The following is an 8,223-nucleotide window of genomic DNA, read 5'->3' as shown; positions in this document are numbered from 1 at the left end:
ATGTAAGTAAGTTAACAATAGCAGTTAATTAAGTCGGTTATCTAGATTTTACGAGATTTAGCTGCCTATTTAACGTGCAAAGCGAGTCGCCGGAGCGAAGCCAGACAGGACGAACCCCGCGAAATGATAATACGATGCAATTTGCGTCTAAATAACTGCTTATTTCAAAGCCGAGGTTCCAATACCAATCAATAACAAACGATTCATAGCTTCAGGTGATTGAGACCTTTGTGTACGTTCGAACTTAATTACATCACCCATTTACACAGACCCAGTTGTTTAAACAAAATACTTACGATACTTAGGGCAACTGAATAAGTGATTCATCGTATAAAAAATAGACGTATGTGTGTGTACCGCTAGGCAGCCACCCCCGCGCCGCCTCTGCAGTCGGTACATCGCTCGCCGACATATTCAGTACCCGTTTGACGTCCGTGGCGGCAACAGTGAACTTCACAAGTCCAACAAACAACCTACTGTGAGTAAAATTTTCATTTGTTTTTTTATGACTCATGTCAAGTGTTTTTTTAATTATTTTTTTTAATTTTTGTTTATGGCACGAGTGATCAAAGGCTGATTGTTCGTAATGGAATTTGCAGATTGTCGTGTTGGTTGTTTAGGATTGTTAACGGAACTGTAAGGTTGTTTATGATCTTGGCATGACTTCACTGCCGATTGAGGTGTTTTTAAACATCTGCCCAGTGCAGGGTGCATTGTCTTTGTGTGGTTACGTCGACGTGTGTCGGGAGTTATCGCAGACATGCATTTCCGGTGGACGTGAACAGTATAATAAGATTTATAAAAAACAATGAGCCATTCTATTGAACATAATATTGTTAGTAATTGATCACAAGTCTCAAATCGTCGTATCAGGAAACGTGTACAGTTTTCCCTGTAGAATTTTTCTTCCTGGATTTATACCGAATCTGACAAAAAACACAAAAACACTTTCCTGTCTTTAAACGTCTTATTAAATATGACGCCCTCTTTTTATTTATCTTTCGTCATTTTCCTCTGATCTTTCCGAGCAAGAGGAAAGAGGGTAGTTTATTATACTATAACTTATGCCATAGAACGTAACTTTTGTCAACAACGTTACACTCAAAGTTCGCAAACTATGACAATGACATTAAACAAATGAATAGCTCGGGATGAGGCTCGTAAGTCGTAACTCAAATCGGAGGGTTCGCTGACGTAGGGGAGACAGAACGTTCAATTGATACATAAAGAAAGTCTGCAAGCAATTCGTTGCGTTAATTTGTCAGAATGACAGTTCAACTTTTATGATTTGTTAATGTTGTTAGATTTTCACAGCAGTGTGCTAGTTAATTTCCGAAATAATTTATCTCAAAAGCGGTAAAAAACAGGTTAACCGTTCCGTTTCGGTTCGTTTGGCACGATGCGATGTATTAATTATGTTAATAAATGCAATTAAGCAGCTTCATCGCTGCTTCTACCAGAAGTCATTCAACTTAGAGCTTTAAAAATAAAATAAACTTATTAGATAAAAAAGGGACACATTTTGTACGTAAAATTGTGTCATATAAGATTTATATGGACGAAGCCAAGTTTAATGTAGAAACATCAGTTAAATAAAGCACAGTAATACTGTAAGTTTATATAAATTGTCGAGGAGCAATAAAAAGCCCTTGAAAAGGACACTCCGTTTTTGTCCTTGAAAGCGATGTTAACGAACCCAAGTTTCGTATCGGTTGGGGTACTAAATATAGACACATGACTAACGCATAACACATGGACACGAGCAATAATCGACCGTTGATGTTTCGAATAACAAACTTACAAATTTATTTAAAAGTTTTCGAGTTGCATTCCAAACCGTCAAAGGGACGCAATCGTTTGAATTACTAATATACCTACCTTGTAAATACCTATATATAACGTTAACATTTATATACTGAGTTCAACGACAGCTCAGGAGTTTCTTCAGGAACTGAACGAATCTGCAATTAAAAAAAGATTCATATTTCAAATTTAAACCCCCTTAACAGCATTCTAATGTAATGATTCAGATACTTTTAGCCGTTTGAATCAATCCACATTTTGTTAGTATGATAAAATCAGTATGATATACAATACAATAATCTGTTGATCTTTTACTGCATAACGTAGTATCGTAAATCACGATTACAAAAGATTTACTACGTTACTTACTCAGCTAAAGTCAAACCGGTTTGGATGACATGTAAACTTTCGCCGCTTTCTCGCTTGCCTCCACAAAAACTGCAATCAGTGGTCTCATGATATCTTACAACATCCCAAGTGATCTTTATGGTTCTTTAACCATGAGCAGTTAAGGATAAAGTGAAGTGAAGTAGTAACAGATTAATTCTAAACCAAGGGTGTGAGTCCCTTGATTTTATTTTTAAAGCATTGAATGATTTAATAAACGAATTATAATATGCTGTTGTGCGCGATCTTGTCTTCGTCCCTCTGGAAATATTTTTCAGAATCGTTTAATTTTGGTTCAGAGCCTAACATGTAAACAAGCACTCATACACCACACACTACATAGTCATTTTTATACCTTAACAGAACGTGTAAAAGCAGAAAAATATGTAATTAATGCAAAAAAATAGTTTTTAATTACTGCCAACAGTTTACCAATTGTATAGTAATTTTATCATGAAAATAAAAATACTAAAATAACGTATTTAAACTAAATACCGCCGACGTGGCGTCAGATATTTCCATGGTAAAGCCGTAGAAAAGATCGCTTACATCTTTATAAATTCTGTAAGTCTTGTTGTTCTATTTTGAAAATATTGGGCAAGCCGGTGGGAATAGTTCTATGGACGCTTCGCCATCGCCACGTTAATACTGCGTATTTTGATGTGTTTCAAGCATTTCGCGAGTATTTCGAGTTTACGTTTTACAAAATATAATCCGATCAATTTGAACTGATCCTTTAAGACATCTCAAACTCGTGATTCGCTTTTAAGGAGTATGGCCAAAGTTCTCACAAAGATCTTTCGGTTGTGTGTTACAATTATAAGCACCTTTCCACCCACGAACATGAAATTACCCTTAGTATCATCCAGCTACATGACTAAAATGAGGTTTAGATTTCAAATACATGGGTTTGGTGCATAATTTTCGCCATTTTTCGCAGTAAATTTCGAGATTAATATTGATCACATTAATTGAATGAACAGTATTAGGCTAATATTGGTGTGTAATGGTTCCAATTATGTACTTATTTTCCTGTTGACATCTTCCTGTTAATTTATAATAAAAGGAAGACTCGCACCGCAACTTTGTGGTATGTGGAGTATTAAATGGAAAAGTTGCAATTATGAATTGTAACAATTTAGGTCATATTGTAGCTGTATTTTATACCAAAAGAAACAAAGGTAATATATTCGACGCAGACAGGACAGTAGATGACGTGCGAAAAGAAGATGGAGAATATTTCCCGTCTGCGAGTAAGGGACGAACGTACTTCCCGAATAACCGAATCGATTGCCTTGCCTGAGGGTCTGCGACCGCCCCTAATTTCTAATGTTAGGGATGTCGCTAGAGACCTCTGTTGGATGCTGAATGACAATAAAAAGGGAAAAAATGATAAATTATTGAGACATCATCATAATATTATATTACTTATATATTTTTTCTTTTCGTTTTTTCTATGAGTCATGTTACTTGAAGTAAATGAATATTCTTATGATTATAATATAAATAAAATAGAATATACATATAAATATTTTTCTTCTGTCTTTAACGTCATAATATTACTGTTGCTACTTTGATGAATTAAATTAAACCAGTAGAAACGAGAGACTAATTAATTTAAAATAATTGGTTGTGCCCTGAAAATTCCGCGATGGTCCCACGTAGGAAATACGGCCCAAGTTCTCTCATTCTGTGAGAAAGCCTGTGGCTGCTGTGGGACATATAAAATAAACCGATATGATGACACTGGTTTTCCAGTGGTCATACATATCATATCGCATCGTCTGTAGGTAATTAAGAATTTCTTAGGCGATACTTATTTACTCTACATTTAATTCGTATTGCCGGTTTTCGGACTTAATTTTTTCTTTGTTAAAAATAAAGTTGTGTTAAATACTTGTGATGTATAGTTATCATTTAATAATATTTGTAATCTGTTTAAAAAAAATCTCGTTGACTTTATTGCCTTTTTTTTATTCATAAGTGCTTTTTATAGCTTAAATTGAATAATAAGCTAAATTAAATTGAATATAAGATATTTTGACTTTGACTTTGTTTATTTGAAGTTAGTAAATTAAAAATATTTTGTCGTTTTCAGTTTGCAACCATAGTCTATGTGATTCGATATACAGCCCTAGGTAGTTAGGTACCCTACGCGTTGGTCTGTAAATCAATAAAGTGTACGCAGGGGAGCTGGGTTTGTGCGGCGAGGCTGCACCAAATAAGTACTAAAAAAAACTCCAAACTACCTACAGAGCAAAACTTAGCTGCACTAATTAAATAACACACCTAATTTATTGCTCCCGTCCAGATTTTACCATTCTAAATAAATTCATTTTTGATATATTATTATGAGAAAACGCCTGCGTTCTAGACCGTCATATACTTACATAAATTAAAGTTAATCTAATATATAAAATGTAGACCGTTTTTAATTAGTCTAGTGCATACTGAAAAATCCGGTAAAGACAAAAAGCGCGCGTTAACGCAGTTGCGATGGCGTTAGAAATCTTCTAATTGCCGATGTTCGCGACGCTCCATAAAATTTTGAGTCGTAGTTTTTAAAGTTACATTCTAGTGGAGGTCGTTGACTTCGCGAAGTGGTTTCGGTGCGTTACCGAAATTCGCTATTGATTTTTGATGCGTTTTTTTTGCTTTGATAATTTAACTTTGAAAAAAATGTTTTATGAATAAAAGTTTTTAATAATTATTAGTTATAAACAATGTCTCAGTCTTAACTAAATTCTTTATTTAATCATTAAATTTCATATAGATATAGAGTTCTTATGTATAATGTGCAAGCAGACTAGGGCGAGAAACACGGTTTATATTATGGAAAGTTGGTTGGAATCTTCTGCAAAAAACATCTTAATTTGATTGCTAAAATAACGATCTCTTGTCCGGGTGAGCAGTTAGTTCTAATGGAATGCCGAAATGTTTCTCCACACACGGTATAGATGTCGCTAGCGTCACTGCTTAAGTGGCTAAATAAGAAACAAACAAGCTGAGATATGTGGTGCATAGGGGAAATTCGTGTCTGTACGTTGACCAGGGTGTAGCGTATAAATAATAGGATGAATGACAGGAATCGATTCCAGTGCTGTCTATTTTTCTGGTTTTCTGTGCTCTATATTTCAGTTTTTATTTTCAATTGATGGAAGGGTTTATAATTACCTATGTCGTTTGTTTTTTGAAAATTTAACTTACGCGGTTTTGTGCTCTGCACTAAACGTGGTTGTTACTTGAAGACATACCGTTCTTATACGCGGTTGATAGCGACTGTCCAGTACACCTTGCAAGTTCTTGCAGTTTCACACAAGTGTGGCATTCATTGCATGGTAGACTTTTTGGAGGCGTCGCGTTGCGTGGCGTAAGAGTGTGTTTAGGTCGAAACGAGTAGGCGAGTAACTAGTGTACGAGTAGCCGCGATGAAAATTGCACTGTCCGAGCGTCACTCTTAGTGCTTTCAGTATATATGCCTACGGACTCGGCGGATACCCTTGCGAGTATGCTGAGTGTTTGACTAGGTCGCTGCAATCGTGGAGGACTGCCAAAAGAACTGTGTTGTTATTGCCGATAAATGCCAGCACGCTAAAAATTCGGTTTAAGCTCGGAAACTTATTGTTGTTGTTCCTTAAATGGAAATAGTCGGACGTTGAATTCTTGCGGTCTGTCATCAGACACTTTCACATCTTAAGTGATTTAACGGTGCACAAAGTTGGTTGGACCATTGCCTTGGTTTCTGAATCAGCGTGGAAAAGGTATTAAACGTTATAAGTCATAACAACGACATATTCGGTCCGAATACTACCCGTGGAAATTGTTTCATAATGTTAAATAATAGGGGAAATAAAATAGATGTAACAGAAATGTAACTCGGTTATATGGGGTGAAAAGAAATTTACAAAAGTCTCACTTTATAAGACATTGCTAAGAAAGCTTGATTAATGACTTTCCTAATGAACTGATTAAATGTTCATAATTGACTACGAATGTAATAAGAGATTATGTAATGATATAGGACATAAAATGATAATTGATAATTTGTATTTAAGTGTGATTGATATTCTCACTTCTGCAGCTAGTAGTACCTATGCCGTAGCCGGTAAGAATAAAATAAATATGTGATCGGGTGGAATAAACATGTACGACAGGCGCACGAGAGGGCTAGGCTGGCGTTTCAGACCTGGGTTGAGCACGGTAAGCCTAGACAAGGCTGGAGTTATGATGTCATGTCAGAAACTAGAAAGGTTTTCAAACAAAAACTTAAGTGGTGTCAAGATAATGCGGAACAAATCAAAATGGATATCATTGCGACACACCATACAAGTAAAGACTTTTCTAGTTTTTGGAAATGCACTAATAGATTGAGACCTAGATCTGGTCTGCCAGTGAGTGTTGAGGGGATTAGCGAGCCGTACCAAATTGCGAATCTCTTTAGGGCGCACTTTAGGGTTGACTCCTCATTGGGTAACGGGGAGTACATACCTAAGGGAAGGGGGTCGTTGGGAGGGACACCGGTAGTGTTTACTGCGAAGGAGGTGGCGGCGGTGGTGAAGAGCATGACTCGTGGGGTGCACGTGTCGAGAGTGCTCGCATTACTTTTTTCCCTCTGTGTTAGCCACTCCTACTTGCCGGACGAGATGATGAAGACGGTGGTAGTCCCCATAATTAAGAACCGTACAGGAGACGCCTCTGATATTAAGAATTATAGACCCATCTCATTGGCCACTATTACGGCAAAGGTGTTGGACAGTATGCTTGACAAACAACTGGACAAGCACATGTGTCTCAATGACGCGCAGTTCGGCTTCAGAGCCGGGCTTTCCACGGAAGCGGCAGTTCTTTGTCTCAAGCATACTGTCCGATATTACACGGACAGGAAAACACCCGTATACGCGTGTTTTCTTGACTTGTCCAAGGCTTTTGATTTGGTGTCATATAGTAAGTTATGGCAAAAACTGTACGAGGACACCACGTTACCCAGTGAGTTGATTGAAATGTTTAAGTTCTGGTATGGTCACCAAAATAACGTGGTAAGGTGGGCTGACTCGTTATCTGACACATACAGGACAGAGTGTGGGGTACGACAGGGTGGGCTCACGTCACCCAAACTCTTCAGCCTGTATGTCGATCGGCTGATTGATGAGCTCAGCAACACTATGGTCGGATGCTCAGTAGGAGGTAAATTTATTAATAATATAAGTTACGCAGATGACATGGTGTTGCTGGGCCCGTCAATAGGCGCCATTAAAGATCTTTTAGTCATATGTGAAAGATACGCTGAGGCCCACGGCCTTAGATATAATGCCTCAAAGAGTGAGTTGCTGGTGTTTAAGGCGGGTACAATGAGCTATCCACGTATTCCCAAGTAAAACTCGAAGGCACTCCTCTAAAGGTAGTCGAGGAGTTTAAATATCTGGGGCATTGGGTTACAGCGTCACTTAGCGACTGTAAGGATATAGAGCGAGAGCGTAGGGCGCTGGCGGTGAGGAGTAATATGTTGATCCGTAGGTTTGCCAGGTGTACTAAAAACGTCAAAATTTCTTTGTTTAAGGCATACTGCCAGTCATTTTATACCTGCAGCCTGTGGGTCAATTATACTCAAAAAGCCTACAGCGCCCTACGCGTTCAATATAACAACGCGTTCAGAATGCTGCTGGGGCTGCCGGGGCGCTGCAGCGCGTCAGGAATGTTCGCGGAGGCGCATGCAGACGGCTTTCACGCAATCATGCGGAAACGGGTCGCCTCGCTGCTGCAGCGCATCACTCGCAGCCCCAACAGCCTCCTGAAGACAGTTTCTGAGCGGAATGACGGTCCATTTATGTGCCACTGGAACCAGCTGCATGTGTTGCCCACTTAATATTGTAATGTACTTAATTTATTGTTCTTAATTTCTATTTAATTTCTATGTGTATGATCCGAGTTGGTCGAAATAAATTTATTATTATTATTATTATAAACAATGTCTCAGTCTTAACTAAATTCTTTATTTAATCATTAAATTTCATATAGATATAGAGTTCTTATGTC

General features: G+C 37.8%; 1 protein-coding gene across 4 annotated transcripts in view; it reads left to right on the top strand.

The window, feature by feature from the left end:
* Positions 1–401: 401 nt before the first annotated feature.
* The window catches only part of cib (thymosin beta cib), a 42,363-nt gene continuing 34,541 nt past the window's right edge, over positions 402–8,223 (top strand). For all 4 annotated transcript variants that reach the window (XM_074099235.1, XM_074099232.1, XM_074099234.1 and 1 more), the window contains exon 1: positions 402–478. The gene's annotated coding sequence lies outside the window, so the exon portion shown is untranslated. The remainder of the gene's footprint in view (positions 479–8,223) is intronic.

This window comes from Choristoneura fumiferana, chromosome 16 (assembly GCF_025370935.1).
Source record: "Choristoneura fumiferana chromosome 16, NRCan_CFum_1, whole genome shotgun sequence".
In the NCBI taxonomy this organism is placed as follows: domain Eukaryota; kingdom Metazoa; phylum Arthropoda; class Insecta; order Lepidoptera; family Tortricidae; genus Choristoneura; species Choristoneura fumiferana.
This window is presented reverse-complemented; position numbering and strand designations above follow the sequence as displayed.